General features: G+C 44.6%; 1 protein-coding gene across 4 annotated transcripts in view; it reads left to right on the top strand.

Moving 5' to 3' along the window:
* Positions 1-4,144: 4,144 nt before the first annotated feature.
* Positions 4,145-15,276, top strand: part of CDC42 (cell division cycle 42) — a 35,440-nt gene continuing 24,308 nt past the window's right edge. For all 4 annotated transcript variants that reach the window (XM_054258884.2, XM_054258883.2, XM_002750404.7 and 1 more), the window contains exon 1: positions 4,145-4,195. The gene's annotated coding sequence lies outside the window, so the exon portion shown is untranslated. The remainder of the gene's footprint in view (positions 4,196-15,276) is intronic.

The raw sequence follows: 15,276 nt of genomic DNA on the forward strand, positions 1-15,276 counted from the left end.
TCCCTCTGTTGCCCAGGTTGGAGTGCAGTGGCACGATCTCTGCTCACTGCAACCTCTGCCCCCCGGGTTCAAGTGATTCTTCTGCCTCAGCCTCCTGAGTAGCTGGGATTACATGCATGTGCCACCATGCCTGGCTAATTTTTGTATTTTTAGTAGAGATGGGATTTTGCCATCTTGGCCAGGCTGGTCTTGAACTCCCGACCTCGTGATCCACCCACCTTGGCCTCCCAAAGTGCTGGGATTACAGGCATGAGCCACCGTGCCCAGCCTGGAAGACAATTTTGATGGTGCTGAATAGCTGGAAATTTGAAAATGGGGGTGGGAATAGGGGTTGGAAGAGGTATAGATTTGAGAGTCATTACCTAGAGGGTAGGGACAAGTACCTCATGGACAGAGAAGCAGGGCAGGGGTGGCAGAGTGATTTGTCAAGAGTTTGCAAGTTATAAGTGACAGAAACCTACTCAACCTGGTTCAGGCGGTAGAGGGAATTTATTGCTAACATGACAAGACTGAAGCAAGACTGGATCCAATGGCTCATGCAATGCCACTGGGACTTGGTTTCATGTCACCATCTCTCAGTTCTGTTTCCCCCTCTGTCTTGGTCTCATTCTCAGGTAGCAGCAGTGCCATGATTACATCCTACCCTCAGCAAATAGATTCAATGAAGAGTTCTAACTAAGTTTCAGAATTACATCCATTGGGTCATATGCCCATTACTGAAATGGTGTAGCAACAGGGCTCTCTATAATGCTGTGATTGGCCAAGCCTGCGCCGTGTGTCCATCCCTGCAACTGGAGATAGTGTCATCTTCTCTAGAGCCACATGGATTCAAAGTTGGGGCAGGGGCTGCTCCAGAAGAAATGGATGCATGGTTACCAGAAGGAAAAATAGACACTGGAATGGCAGTCACAGGGGAAGGGGAGCCGGAGCCCCACAGGCTGGCCTTCCTGTTAATAGGAGGCAGCTATAGAAGTGAGGCAGTGGGGTGGCGGGGAAGGCACTAGGAGGCTGGGGGCTGGGCCGGCAGTGAGGGAAATGGTAGATCAGGGTCACGTAATAGTAACCCCATTGCCACTGTTGTTTGGGGCTGTGAAAAGGTCTGGAAGGGTTCTTCTGACAAAAAACCTGACAACATAAAAGACACAGTGCTAAGTAAGTCCTTGTTCTCAGAATAAAGGCAGGAAAAGCTGAGCAACTGGGTGACACCCCATCAAGATATTGCTGCTGCTGGAAAGGGCAGACATTGTCTGGGGACATTCATGGGACTGTGAGGCAGGATGAAGGAAAGGGCACTGCCAACTGGCCTTGTGAAGGGAAGAAATAACCATTTTCCCCTCAACTTTAGAAAATGAAGCTTATGCATTTTGGCTATTGTAAATAGCCCAAAGCAACCCACCTTCCAACAGTAGATGTCTGGGTAAATATTGTAATGCCCAGAGAATAAAATGCAGCCTTTATAAATGATGTTTTATTTGACATGGAAAGATGTTCACAATATAGTTTTTTTTTTTTTTTTTGTATGTTTTGTAGAGATTGGGAGGGGAGGGTCTGGCTATGTTGCCCAAACTGATCTTGAGCTCCTGGGCTCAAGTGATCCACTCACCTTGGCCTCTCAAAGTGCTGGGATTTCAGGTGTGAGCCACTGTGCCTAGCCTCACAATGTAGTTTTGAGAGAGAAAAGGTGGTTACAATCTTATTTTTGTCTAATAAATGTATGTATATAGAAAAAGTCTGGGAAGATGAACAATAAAATGTTAGCAGTTGGTATCATTAGAGGTAGGACTACAGCCGAAGCTCATCTTCTTCTTCTTTTTCCCTGAGATGGAGTTTCACTCTTGTTGCCCAGGCTGGAGTGCAATGCCATGATTTGGGCTCACTGCAACCTCCGCCTTCTGGGTTCAAGCGATTCTCTTGTCTCAGCCTCCTGAGTAGCTGGGATTACAGGTGCATGCCACCACGCCTGGCTAATTTTTTGTATTTTTTGTAGAAACGAGGTTTCATCATATTAGTCAGGCTGGCAGGCTGGTCTCAAACTCCTGATCTCAGGTGATCCACCTGCTTTGGCATCCCAAAGTGCTGGGATTTGGGATTACAGGTGTGAGCCACTGTGCCCGGACTTTTTTTTTTTTTTTTTTTTTGAGACAGTTTCACTCTTGTTGCCCAGGCTGGAGTGCAATGATGTGATCTTGGCTCATGCAACCTATGCTTCCTACGTTCAAGCAATTCTCCTTTAGCCTCTCAGGTAGGTTGGGATTACAGGTGCCCATCACCACATCCAGCTAATCTTTTTTTTTTTTTTTTAAGTAGAGACAGGGTTTCACTATGTTGGTCAGGATGGTCCCGATACATTTGTCTCTGCCTCCCAAAATGCTGGGATTACAGGTGTGAGCCACTGCACCTGGCCTGAAACCTTATCTTCTGATTTCTTTGTAAGAAACCTGCTTTGTAGCATGATACTGTCATAGTCAGCTAGATCCAACCTCCTGAGTGCAGGTCTCAGCTCTGCCACTGCTTGGCATGGTGGCTTTGGGCAAATCTTAACACCTCTGAGCTTCAGTTCATGCAACCATAAAGTAAGGGTAACAGTTCTTAACTCATAGGGTGGCTGTGGGTATTAAATTAGCTACTCCTACCCGCAAAGCTATTAGCCATACTGGCAGTAAATGCTAAAAGATGTAGTTCTTACTCTTGTGTAATGAAAAATTCCAAAAGAAAGTATGACTTTATATTAAGTCAAATATACTGGAATTAAGTGTCTTTGTTGGCCAAATAGCTGTGGCACTAATCAATAAATGAGCTGTTATTAAGACAAGCTATTTAAGCTATTTTTCTCTAACATAGGGAAACATCTCAAGAATAAGAGACGGAAGTTCTCTACTTTGCTGAAGCTTTCAGACTAGCAGAGAAAACAAATAATAAACAGATACTGCAAAGATAGGATGGTTGGAGAAGGCAGTGATATTTGAGGGTTGAGAGAGACAACCAAAAGTCAGGGGAAGAAGAGGGAGGCAGAGCAAAGAAAGTTCAAGGCCTTGGCTCACACCTTGTAAACCCAGCACTTTGGGAGGCTGAAGCTGGCTGATAACTTGCATCCAGGAGTCCGAGACCGGCCTGGGCAACCCAGCAAAACCGTGTCTCTACAAAAAAATAAAAAATTACCCAGGCACAGTGGTATGTGCCTGTGGTCCCAGCTACTCAGGAGGCAGAGGTGGGAGAATTGCCGGGAGGTCGCGGCTGCAGTGAGCTGAGATCATGCCACTACACTTCAGCCTGGGTGAAAGAGCAAGACTGTCTAAAACAAACAAACAAACAAAAATCAGCGGCTGTAGTTGGGGGAAAGATTGTAAGTCATGTGACCCATGTGGCTACGGCAAGGGACACTGGGGTGTAGGTAGAGTTAAGAAGAGCGGTATTCAGTTCTCACGTCACGTCGGACTGAATACAGGCCAGGGGGAATGAGAGGCTATCCATTCCTCTGATCTGGGGCAAGTCACCAGCCCTTTCAGAGAAGCCTCCTCTGAAAATAGGAGGATAATACCTTGCTTTACAAGGTTGCAGGGATCAAAATAACTGGCAGTGGGCTGGGCGCGGCGGCTCACGCCTGTAATCCTAGCACTCTGGGAGGCTGAGGCAGGTGGATCACTAGCTTGAAGTCAGGAGTTGAGACCAGCCTGGGCAAAATGGCAAAACTCCTTCTCTGCTAAAAATACAAAAATTAGCCTGGCGTGGTGGCAGGTACCAGTGATCTCAGCTACTTGGGAGGCTGAGGTAGGAGGACGCTTGAACCCAAGAGGTAGACGTTGTAGTGAGCTGAAATCGAGCCATTGCACTCCAGCCTGGGCAACAGAGTGAGACTGTGTCTCAGAAAAACAAACAAATAAGAAAGAAGTGGTAGTGGAAGCTCTTTGCAAACTACCATTACCAGTATTATTACAAACACAATCATTGGGAAAAGATGCAGAGTATAGCCCGGAACTCTAGCGGCGCCGACCCACACGTGCTCGACAGGCGGGCGGAGCCAGGGCAGTCCAGGCACCGCCTGGACCCGCCCCAGCCTCTTCCCCTTCCCTGTTCCTCCCACTTCCGCGGGCACCCGACTGTGCGTCTCCTGCGCGCTGACGTCAAGTGCGTGCCCCTGTCCGGCAGCCGAGGAGACCCCGCGCAGTGCTGCCAACGCCCCGGTGGAGAAGCTGAGGTGAGTGCGGGGCCCGAGGGTCCCCGCGGGAGCGGCTCCCCCACCTTCCCGTCCCCGCTGTCCCTGTCCTCTCCCAGTTTTCGGGGACACCTGGTCTGCGAAATCTCGGGACGCCTGGGAGCGCGGGTCGCGGGGAAGTGCCCGGCTCGAGCTGCGTCCTCCGGGCGGGCGGGAGTCCGCGTTCTGTGGGGGACCCGGGGCGGGGGTCGCGGCCGGGGAGGCGGTGGGCGCCCACCCGTGGTGGGGCGCGCGGCCGGGGCTCGGGGCGCGAGCGGGGCCGGGCTGTCACCGGCAGGGGCGGAAGGAAGGGGTCACACCCATCCCGGGCGCCCGGGCTCCCTTCCCCCCAGCCCGGCCCCGCGGGCTCCTGAGGGTGGCAGGGGCCCGGGTGCCGGGGGCCTCGGAGCGACTCGCGGGCGCCTGAGGCGGGCCGGGCGCCGGTCCCCGGTCCCCACAGGCTGGGTTTTGTGCCTTGCGCTCCAGCCCGACTTCCTGCTTCGCCGGGCGCAGCCGCGGACATTTTGCGGCACGGGGGGAGGGGAGCGGCGTTGCGGCCGCAGCGGGGCGGTGTCGGGAGGGCGGCTCGCGGGCTGCCCGCTGCGGTGCCTGTCGGCGCTCCCCTCCGCTCGGGTCGCGTCGTCCGGGCCGGGTGGCGCCGAGCCGCGAGCTGCTCTGTTCCTGCCTGAGGTCGAGTTCCTAGCATTTCCGTCCTCTTCTCCAGCCCGCTCCCTACCGATTCAGCTGAAGCTTCCCTTTCGGGGAGTTACTTAACCACCTCCCGAAACCGTCGTTCTGCTGCTTGCTTAATTCCTCTTACTGGGGGGAAATTTTCTTTGTTCGTTTGTTTTTCCTCCCCTTTAAGTCTTAAGAGAAATGCAGTGTGGAAGATTACGTCATCGCAGTATAAGAAGTGAGACTTAACTCCTACAAGTCAGGGACTTACAAATTGATACCGCATTTTGCAGCTTTAGTCGGTCACCCCTTGGCTTATTCTGCCTGCTTCCCAACGCATCGTAATCAGATGATGTTTTGAAACCTTGTTACTGTGGTCATGGTCGCCTTCAATGCACCTAAAAGCCAGGAAGTAAACCCCAGGATTAGCTTGTGTCAGGGAATAAAGTATAAGACAAGCTGCTTGCGTGGGCATTAACTTTAAATTGAGGTCCCTTTGACTATACTAGAATGAAGTGGTTTTATTTGTGGGAACACTTTTTCGGTCCAACATGACTTTCCCAGACTGTTTGGCTTCTTTATGACTTACTGCATGCCGAGAACCTCCCTAGTTGATTCAAGTGCACTTTTTGTGGTGCAGGTGTGTTGAAAAGAGGATCAGTTTCCGCCTGGTCTGTTAGACATTTTAGTTTTGTTATTAAAAACGAGACTTGGATTTTTAAGCAAAAAACTTAATGTTTTCATACTTTTGAGATCACAATTTTTTTTTTTTTTTTTTTGAGAAAAGGTCTCAAAGACGTTACTAAATACAATGGATATTGCACTTCCAGGCTAGAGTGCAGCCCACCTCAGTCTCCGCCTCTCGTGCTCTAGTGATCCTCCCACCTCAGCCTTTCGAGTAGCTGGTACTATAGGCATGTGCCACCACGCCCGGCTAATTGTGTGTGTGTGTTTTGCCATCTTGCCCAGGCTGGTCTGTAACTCCTAGGGTCAAGCAGAGATCATAATTTTTCTTTCCCTAAGCATTTATATCCTAAATTTTATATCCTTCCGCGATTACAATAGTAACACAGAAAAATGTTAACACTGTAAAGCAAATGAGATCCAATTGTGTAATGCATTGTTGTAAAGATAGTTCATGTCGAAACAAGTGCTTTCCCACTGTTTATCATTTCTATAGAGAGAACAGATTGTTAAACAAAAGGAGTGTTGGTTCAAGGCAGCTTTCTGTAGTGTGTAGGCATTACAGACCATGGGATAGGTGTGGAACTTGGATCTTCTGAAATACATTTGTTAGCCTTGATGTGATATTTTAGGAATATAACATTGGAACGCATCTACTACCTTATTTTCTTGAGCTTGCTATATTTTAGAATTTTAAATAATACCAATTTTTGTCTTTCCTTTTAGAAAATAACCTTGGTTTGGATGTATAGTTTGGATGTATAGTTTTTATACTGAGATGGAGATAAGAGACTGATAATCAACTGAATATTAAATGAGCTTGTTTTCAGTAATTTCTAAAAGACCCAAAAGGTATTACATCCTCTATTTTCCCTTAAAATGTTTTCAGATTACAACCAACACCTGTTCTTATTAAACTTAATTTTTTTGAGATTCTAAGGCAGATGCTATAGCCTAGAGTAGTATGGGGACCTAAATAACAAATTGGTTGAGTTTTTTGTTTTTTTTGTTTTTGTTTTTTTTTTCAAGATAGGGTTTACTCTGTTGTCCAGGCTGGAGTGCAATGGTGTGATCACAGCTCACTGCAACCTCGGCCTTCTAGGCTCAATCCTTTCACCTCAGCCTCTGCAGTAGCTGGGACTACTGCTGCATGCAACCAGGCCTGACTACTTCTTGTATTTTTTTTGTTGAGATAGTGTTTTGTCATATTGCCAGGCTGGTCTGGAATGCCTGTACTCAAGCTATCTGCTCCTGTTGGCCTCTGAAAGTGCTGGGATATAGGCATGAGCTGCTGTGCTGTGGACAGGCTTTCTTGGAAGTAAAAGACAAGTTGTACTTTTATTTATAGATATGTTTTAAATGCACTTCTCTATTTTAGTTTGTCTTTTTTTTTTTGAGAGGATGAGAAACACTTAATGAGCACCTTAGGCTGCAGGGCTTCCTTTGAAGGGGGGGAGAATGGGGTTAAATATTGTGTTAACATATTTTCCCTAAACCCTCTGTATTAAAGGGCTTGTATAACAATGCCTCATTCAGTATTCTCTTCCACATACATTTCTTCATTAGATTGTAAGTTCCATGAGGGCAGGGCATTGACCTGGCATGGTCACCCCATTGCTAATGCCTAGAATACTGTCAAACATATAGTAGGTTTTAAGAAGTATTTTTCAAATGAATGAATTTGGTGATGTCTGAGGGTTAACATTTTCCCTTTCTGCATATTCCATGGGCTTTTGTGCTGTGTTTCCTGAGACAACTTTTGTGCTTGGTCAGCCATATCTTTATTTGGGCTCATTGAAGTAGTGATTACTAATCTACTCTTGCTTGACTTTTTCCATCTGTTTAGTTCAGTATCTTCTGCAGCTGCACTGTCTGGAAAATTTACCATCACTTAGGAACTCTATGATGATTAGTTCTCTTATTCTCCTGAAAATTATTCACTTAATGTTTGTTTCCTTAACTTCCTCTATTTCTTTGTTTGCAAATAACTTATTTTTGCCACTTGTTCACTACCGTATCAGATTCCTGGTCACATTATTCTTTGTGTCTTACTGGTTTCTACTTTTAGTTTCTCATCCCTTCAGTCCAAAAATGTTTTTACTACTTGCCATTTCACCTACCTCTGCTGCTGCTGCTATTTTAAGTCCTGAATGTCAGAGCTCTTCTGGGACATTGGTCTCAAACTGCTTATTCCGTGAAGTGAAACTAGCCTTTTTGCCACCAATGTGGTGTCTCTCCTTGTAATTTTAGAAAAATATTTTTAAAATCAAATATTTGGCGTTAGCCATTATGTTAAAGTCCAGAACAGTTTCTAACAGAGCAGAAAATTGTATTGTTAAGTCATGGTATTCACTAAGCATTGGTGCCTAGGCTCTGTTACTTACTGTTCTGTAAAGCTTTACACTTTAACCTTGTATCCTTTTCAGTTCTGCTGTGTATTCTTGATTGATGTATTCCTACTATAGTGATTAAAATAATAGACTCTGGAACCAGACTGCCTGTGCTCAGATCCTGGTTCTGCCACTTATTAGCTATGTGCAGTGTAAGTAACGTCTTTGTGACTCAGGTTTACTTCCTCTAAAATAGGGGTAGCGATAGTGCTTACCTCACAGTGTTGCAGGGTTGTTAGGAAGATTGAATATGTGATGTGTTTAGGACTGTTCACTGGCACATAGTGAGTGCTGTTTGGGTTTTTGCCCTTAGCAAAACTCTGAGGACCCTTCCCCACCATCTTTGAGAAGATGTGTTTCCCTTAAACATGAACATTGTTTTTTTTTTTTTGAGACGGAGTTTCGCTGTTGTTACCTAGACTGGAGTGTAATGGCACGATCTCGGCTCACTGCAACCTCTGCCGTCTGGGTTCAAGCAATCCTCCTGCCTCAGCCTCCCGAGTAGCTGGGACTACAGGCGCACGCCACCATGCCCAGCTAATTTTTGTATTTTTAGTAGAGACGGGGTTTCACCTTGTTGACCAGGATGGTCTCGATCTGTTGACCTAGTGATCCACCCGCCTTGGCTCCCAAAGTGCTGGGATTATAGGCGTGAGCCACCGCGCCCAGCCTAACGTGAACATTTTAATAACCATCCTTCTCCCGGGCTTAACTCAAGATTCCAAAAACATTTCTAAATGAAGTGGGTATTGCTGCCTCCTTTACATTTTTATCTTTATCATTGTCATAGAAACAAGGGGTAGGGCCTCAGGTATGCGGTATAGTCTACAAATCCAGCAGCATAAGCATCACCTGGGAGCTCATTAGAACTATCAGGATCCATTCCAGTCCTACTGACTCAGAATCTGTTTTTTTTTTTATAAAATCCCCACATGATTTTTATGCATATTAATGCTTGAAGTATCCTCTTCAGGACTGCTAGAGGGATGTCTCAGATTTTGGAAACAACGTGAATGCTTTATTTCATTTTATTTTTCTACAGAAGCATAGCCTGGTTTATTTTAGGCAGTGTACCAGAATTATTGCAAGGATCATAATCTGAAAATGAATCTGAAGCCTATTTAGTTTTTAAAGGAATTGTAGTTTCCTGCCTGTTATGTAGAATTGCCTCATGTCTGCTCATTATCAGGAACTAATGTGTTGTTTAAAGTTTTTCTTTTTTGAAACGGAGTTTCACTCTTGTTGCACAGGCTGGAGTGCAATGGCATGATTTCTGCTCACCACAAGCTTTGCCTCCTGGGTTCAAATGATTCCTCCTGCCTCAGCCTCCCGAGTAACTGGGATTACAGGCATGCGCCACCACACCCAGCTAATTTTGTATTTTTAGTAGAGATGGGGTTTCTCCATGTCTGTTAGGCTGGTCTTGAACTCCCGACCTCAGGTTATCCACCTGCCTCAGCCTCCCAAAATGCTGGGATTACAGGCATGAGCCACCGTGCCTGGCCTTTTTAGTTATGCAAGTGTCATTGCCCACTGTTAATAATGAAATAATCTCTCTTTGTTTTTTTGAGACGGAGTTTTACTCTTGTTGCCCAAGCTGAAGTGCAATGGCATGATCTCTGCTTACTGCAACCTCTTGAACCTGGGTTCAAACTCTGGTCCTCAGGTGATCCGCTTGCCTTGGCCTCCCAAAGTGCTGGGATTATAGGTGTGAGCCACCACGCCCGGCCTGAAATAATCTTCTTATTGTTTAGACTATGAATTATGTATCTTTAAATTTTTATTTTTTAGAGATAGAGTCTTGCCCTGTCACCCAGGCTGCAGTGTGTGGTGTGATTATAGCTCACTGTAACCTTGAACTACTGGGCTCAAGGGATCCGCCAACCTCAGCCTCCCAAGTAGCTGGGATTATAGGCACGAGCCACCATGCTCAGCTACTTTTTGTATTTTTTAGTAGAAATGGGGTTTTACCATGTTGGCCAGTCTGGTCTTGAACTCCTGGCCTTGTGAGCCACCTGTCTTGCCCTCCCAGAGTGCTGGGAATACAGGCGTGAGCCACTGCACCTGGCCCTAATTTTTGTATTTTTAGTAGAGACAGGATTTCACCATGTTGGCTAGGCTGTCTCAGACTCCTGATCTCAGGTAATCCACCCACCTAGCCTACTAAAATGCTGGGGTTACAGGCCTGAGCCACTGTACCTGGCCTATTACTATTTTTCAGGGATTCAGATTGAATTTATTTTGCTAATGTTTCTTTTTTCCTTCTTTAACTCTTTGGTGTAGGAGAAATTCACCAGCACTATCCCTGAGAGCTGGGGATCAGTGTCTCAGGAACACCAGTCTTTATTACCTGTGTTCATTCTCTGGGTCTTAAGTGGCCATCTGAAGCCATCTACATCCTTTCCAATTAAAAGATTATCACCAGGCTGGGTGCAGTGGCTCACGCCTGTAATCCTAGCGCTTTGGGAGGGCAAGGCAGGTGGATCACCTGAGGTCTGGAGTTTAAGACTAGCCTGGTGAACATGATGTAACCCTGTCTCTACTAAAAATGCAAAAATTAGCCAGCTGTGGTGGCATGTACTTATAATCCCAGTTATTTGGGAGACTGAGGCACGGAATTGCTTGAACCCGGGAGACAGAGGCTGCAGTGAGCCGAGATTGCGCCACTGGTTCTTAAGCCTGTGTGACAGCCGAGACTCCATCTCAAAAAGTTAAAAAAAAAAAAAAATTATCGCAATTTGTTACTCCTTGTGGAAAGAGGAGAGCTGTCTGAGAACAGATCAAATGAGGAACAGATGATGAAACCAGAGGGAGATGGAGGTGGAATAAAAGAATATTGTGTTAATTAGTGTTAAGTGTATGAGAAAAGACAAATTTAGTAGAAGAAAGCATAAGCAAGATTTCAGCTATGATTCATTTGCTTTGCTGGAAGACAGTTTAGGAGCTTTTGTATTTTGTAGTATTTTTATTTTGTTTTTAAATCTTTAAAAGCAGATGAAGAAGAGTAGGAAGTGAAAGAATAAAGTTTTTTGAATAACACTTATCTCTGGTTTCAGGGATTTTCATTACAATTTTAGCTGCTAGTATTTGTTTCATTAGCTGAATGCTATTGGAGAAGAACTCAGGTCTAGATCAGTGCTGAAATTGAATTAATACATTCATATCACTTAATTGCCAAAAAACTTATTATAGGGTTTAAGATTAACAGTAAGATTTTAAAATAAGTGATGAGATTTTAAAATGTAAAATTTGGTTTACCAGATAACTTGAAAGGTTAATTCTATGAATTTCAGTGCTATGACTTAAAGGATTTTTATTTTGCTATTTTATTCATGCTATTTATTTGCTCTGTTTATCAGAGGGCCAGAGGGAATGTTAGATCATTTTAATAGTTTATAAGCTAATAAAGATGAGAGTATGGGATAATTTTAGTTTTTAGAGTAATGCCTGTGTGGCTTAGTGTGTTTCAGAATATCTGAAAGATGTTTCCATGGGCTTGGGTGTCATGTAACTTAGAAACCCAGCTGGGCACAGTGGCTCATGCTTGTTAATTCCAGCACTTTGAGAGGCTGAGGCAGGTGGGTCACCTGAAGTCAGGAGTTAGAGACCAGCCTAGCCAACATAGTGAAACCCCATCTCTACTAAAAATACAAAAAAATTAGCTGGGTGTGTTGGTGGGCATCCCATTGTCTCTTGATAAAGTATTTTCTTCTTTCTGGATAAATTACCTGAAGTGGGAATATATGTGTAGGGCATTAAAAAAAAAAAAACAAAACCTTGGGTATTCCTAATATTTTGAGGGAAAATCTTATTGTAATCTTTCTTCTCTTCTAATCAAATACTCTGTGATTGCTTTTTATTTTTTATTTATTATTAATTTATTTTTTTGAGATGGGGTCTTGCTCTGTCATCCAAGTTGGATGCAATGATGTGATCTTGGCTAACCGCACCCTCCGTCTCCTGGGTTCAAGCAGTTCTCCTATCTCAGCCTCCCATGTAGCTGGGAGAGTGCCCCATCGTGCCGGGCTAATTTCTGTATTTTTGGTCGAGACAGGTTTTTGCCGTGTTGCCCAGGCTGGTCTCAAACTCCTGACCTCAGGTGATCTGCCCGCCTCGGCCTACCAAAGTGCTTGGATTCCATGGGTAAGCCACCATGGCCTGGCACTTGTCAGTGCTCTTACTTTGTTTTCAGGGATGTATGATTGGCTTTCACCTTGATGGAGTTTAGAACACAGCCTGCTGTAGAAGATTGCCTAGAGAAGATTCTAAGTTGCCTGCTTATTTGAATTATTTCATGGTATATTTGAGTGTTAAGTGCTCTTCTCAGAGTGACCGACAACCTCTGATGGTGATACTATGGTCTCTGTTTACCAAAGAAGGAAGACTTAATTAAGTAGCTTGCCCAAAATCACACAAGAATGGGAATCTGAGCTTTAGGGATGTTTGATTAAAAACACATGCTCTTTACTGCTCCTCTGTAGTTTCCTTGGGCATGTTAGAGACTTGAGAAATAATTATTGTGTGATTAGGTTATTTTGTCTCCTAAACTAGAGGTGGTTTACAGCTCTGTGATATTTTGAATCTCTTGGCTACAAATGTGATACTTTAAATTACTCTTTGAGATTGGAGTGAAGGGATTTCTGAAAGGATTGATCAAATTAGCAAATAACCCTGTCTAGTAGAAGCAGGGATTTTTCTGAGTTCCCTCTTATTCATAGTATTTAGATGCTTTTACTTAACTGTTCCGATCTTTAGGGCTGTTTCTGCAAGTTTTGATTTTGCATAAGAATAAGGTGGCATATTAGGTATATTTACTCTCTATTAGGTTGTATACTAAACTAGTTGCTTTATATGCGTTTCCTCATTTCTCTTTATAGTGGTTTTGTGAATTAGAGGTTAATTTGTAGATGAGAAAGTTAAGGCATAGAAGTGAAGTAACTTGTCAGGATCATACACATTGAGGTGGAGCTAAGATTAGAACCTATATGTGCTTGTCTTTAAAAAATCTTTTTTTTTTTGAGTCAGAGTCTCACTCTGTCACTCACACTGGAGTGCAGTGAGATGATCTCACCTCACTGCAGTCTCCTCCTGGGTTCAAGTGATTCTCAAGCCTCAGCCTCCCGAGTAGCTGGGATTACAGGTGCGTGCCACCACACCTGGCTAATTTTTTGTATTTGTTAGCAGAGACAGGGTTTCATCAGGTTGGCCAGGCTTGTCTTAAATTCCTGACCTCGAGTGATTCACCCGCCTTGGCCTCCCAAAGTGCTGGGGTTACAGGTCACTGCGCCCGGCTTTTTTTTTTCTTTTTTAATTTAATTAATTAATTAATTTAGAGAGGGAGTTTCGCTCTTGTTACCCAGGTTGGAGTGCAATGGTGCGATCTTGGCTCACCGCAACCTCTGCCTCCAGGGTTCAGGCAATTCTCCTGCCTCAGCATTGTGAGTAGCTGGGATTACAGGCACGTGCCACCATGCCCAGCTAATTTTTTTTATTTTTAGTAGAGATGGGGTTTCACCTTGTTGACCAGGATGGTCTCGATCTCTTGACCTCATGATCCACCTGCCTCGGCCTCCCAAAGTGCTGGGATTACAGGCTTGAGCCACCGCGCCTGGCTTTCTTTTTTCTTTTTTTTAAAGATAGGGTTTCACCATGTTGATCAGGCTGGTCTTGAACTCCTGACCTCAGGTGATCCGCCCACCTTGGCCTCCAAAGTGCTTGGATTACAGGCGTGAGCCATCACGCCAGCCCTTTTTTTTGTATTACTACTTAAGTCAACAAAGTTTTAAAAGACATTTAATAATTTTATTTGTTCCTGCCCTTAATATATTCAGTATTGTATTGGCTACATGGGGAGCGGGAATAAAGAAGTATAAGCCTAGTTGTTCCCCCAGAGAACTTAAAATCTATTAGAGGGGGCTGAGCGAGGTGGTGCGTGCTTGTAGCTACTTGGGAGACTGAGGCGCGAGAATTGTTTGAGCGTGGGAGGCAGAGGTTGCAGTAAGCTGAAATTGTGCCACTATGCTCCAGCATGGGTGACAGAGTGAGACCCTGTCTCTAAAGAAAAAAAAAATCTATTAGAATAAACATAAGCATATGTGACTAAAAATAACATGATTAAGTACGCCTGTGGTTTATTTATTTGGTGAATGAGTACTGTGTGACTGGTATTGAGCTATTTTTTGGGCATACGGCAGTTACTGCCTTTATGGAGATTTCCTTATTTTTAAAAATCTGTACTGCCATATAACAGATAATTATAGATTATGACCTTACAATAAAGGAAATAAGGTAATATGATAAGAGGGAGGGCACCATTGCCCTGGGTAATATGGTCAGGGGAGGACTTTCTGAGGAGATGATGATTTGAGCTGAGATCTGGAGAGTGAGAAGCCAAAAGCTTTAAAGAGCAGGGGCAGGAGTATTGTTGGTAAAGACCTGAAGGGATGGCCTGGTGAGGTGGCTCATACCTATAATCCCAGCACATTTGGAGGGTGAGGCAGGCAGATCACCTGAGGTCGGGAGTTTGAGAGCGGCCTGACCAACATGGTGAAACTCTGTCTATATGAAAAATACAAAAATTAGCTGGTGGCACATGCCTGTAACCCCAGCTACTGGGGAGAATGAGGCAGGAGAATCACTTGAACCCGGGAGGCGGAGGTTGTGGTGAACAGAGATTGCGCCATTGCGCTCCATCCTGGGCATGAATTGGCTTGACATAGTTAATAATATAATGTAAAATATAAGCATAAGAGCAATTTTGGTATTAATCTATGTCAATTTAAGAGATATGACTAGATAACTATATTTTAGAAATCCGAGGTAAGAAAATCTCTAGGGCCTGGGTGTGGTGACTCAGGCCTGTAGTCCCAGTACTTTGGGAGGCTGAGGCAGGTGGATTGCTTGAGCCCAGCAGTTTGAGACCAGCTTGGGCAACATGGCGAAATCCTATCTCTACAAAGTACAGGAAAATTAGCTGGGCGTGTTGATACGTACCTGTAGTCCCAGCTACTTGGAAGGCTGAGATGGGAGCATCCCTTGAGCCCAGGAAGGTTGAAGGTGCAGTGAGCTGTGATTGAGCCACTCCTCTCTGGCCTAGGTGACAGAAGTGAGACCCTGTCTCAAAAACAAAAAAATTCTTTAGGAAACAAACCTGTATATTTGAAGATCAAGGGCTAAAAATCCACTGAATGCCATTTAGCAGAGGATGTATGACATCCATTACCCATCTGTTTCCAAACAGCATATTTCCAAAATTATACATCTCTTTACAGATAAACATTACAGTATTCACTATAGAGGCACCATGAGAACTAGTTACAAAACATGCTGCTAACT

Source organism: Callithrix jacchus, chromosome 7 (genome assembly GCF_049354715.1).
Source record: "Callithrix jacchus isolate 240 chromosome 7, calJac240_pri, whole genome shotgun sequence".
Lineage (NCBI taxonomy): Eukaryota > Metazoa > Chordata > Mammalia > Primates > Cebidae > Callithrix > Callithrix jacchus.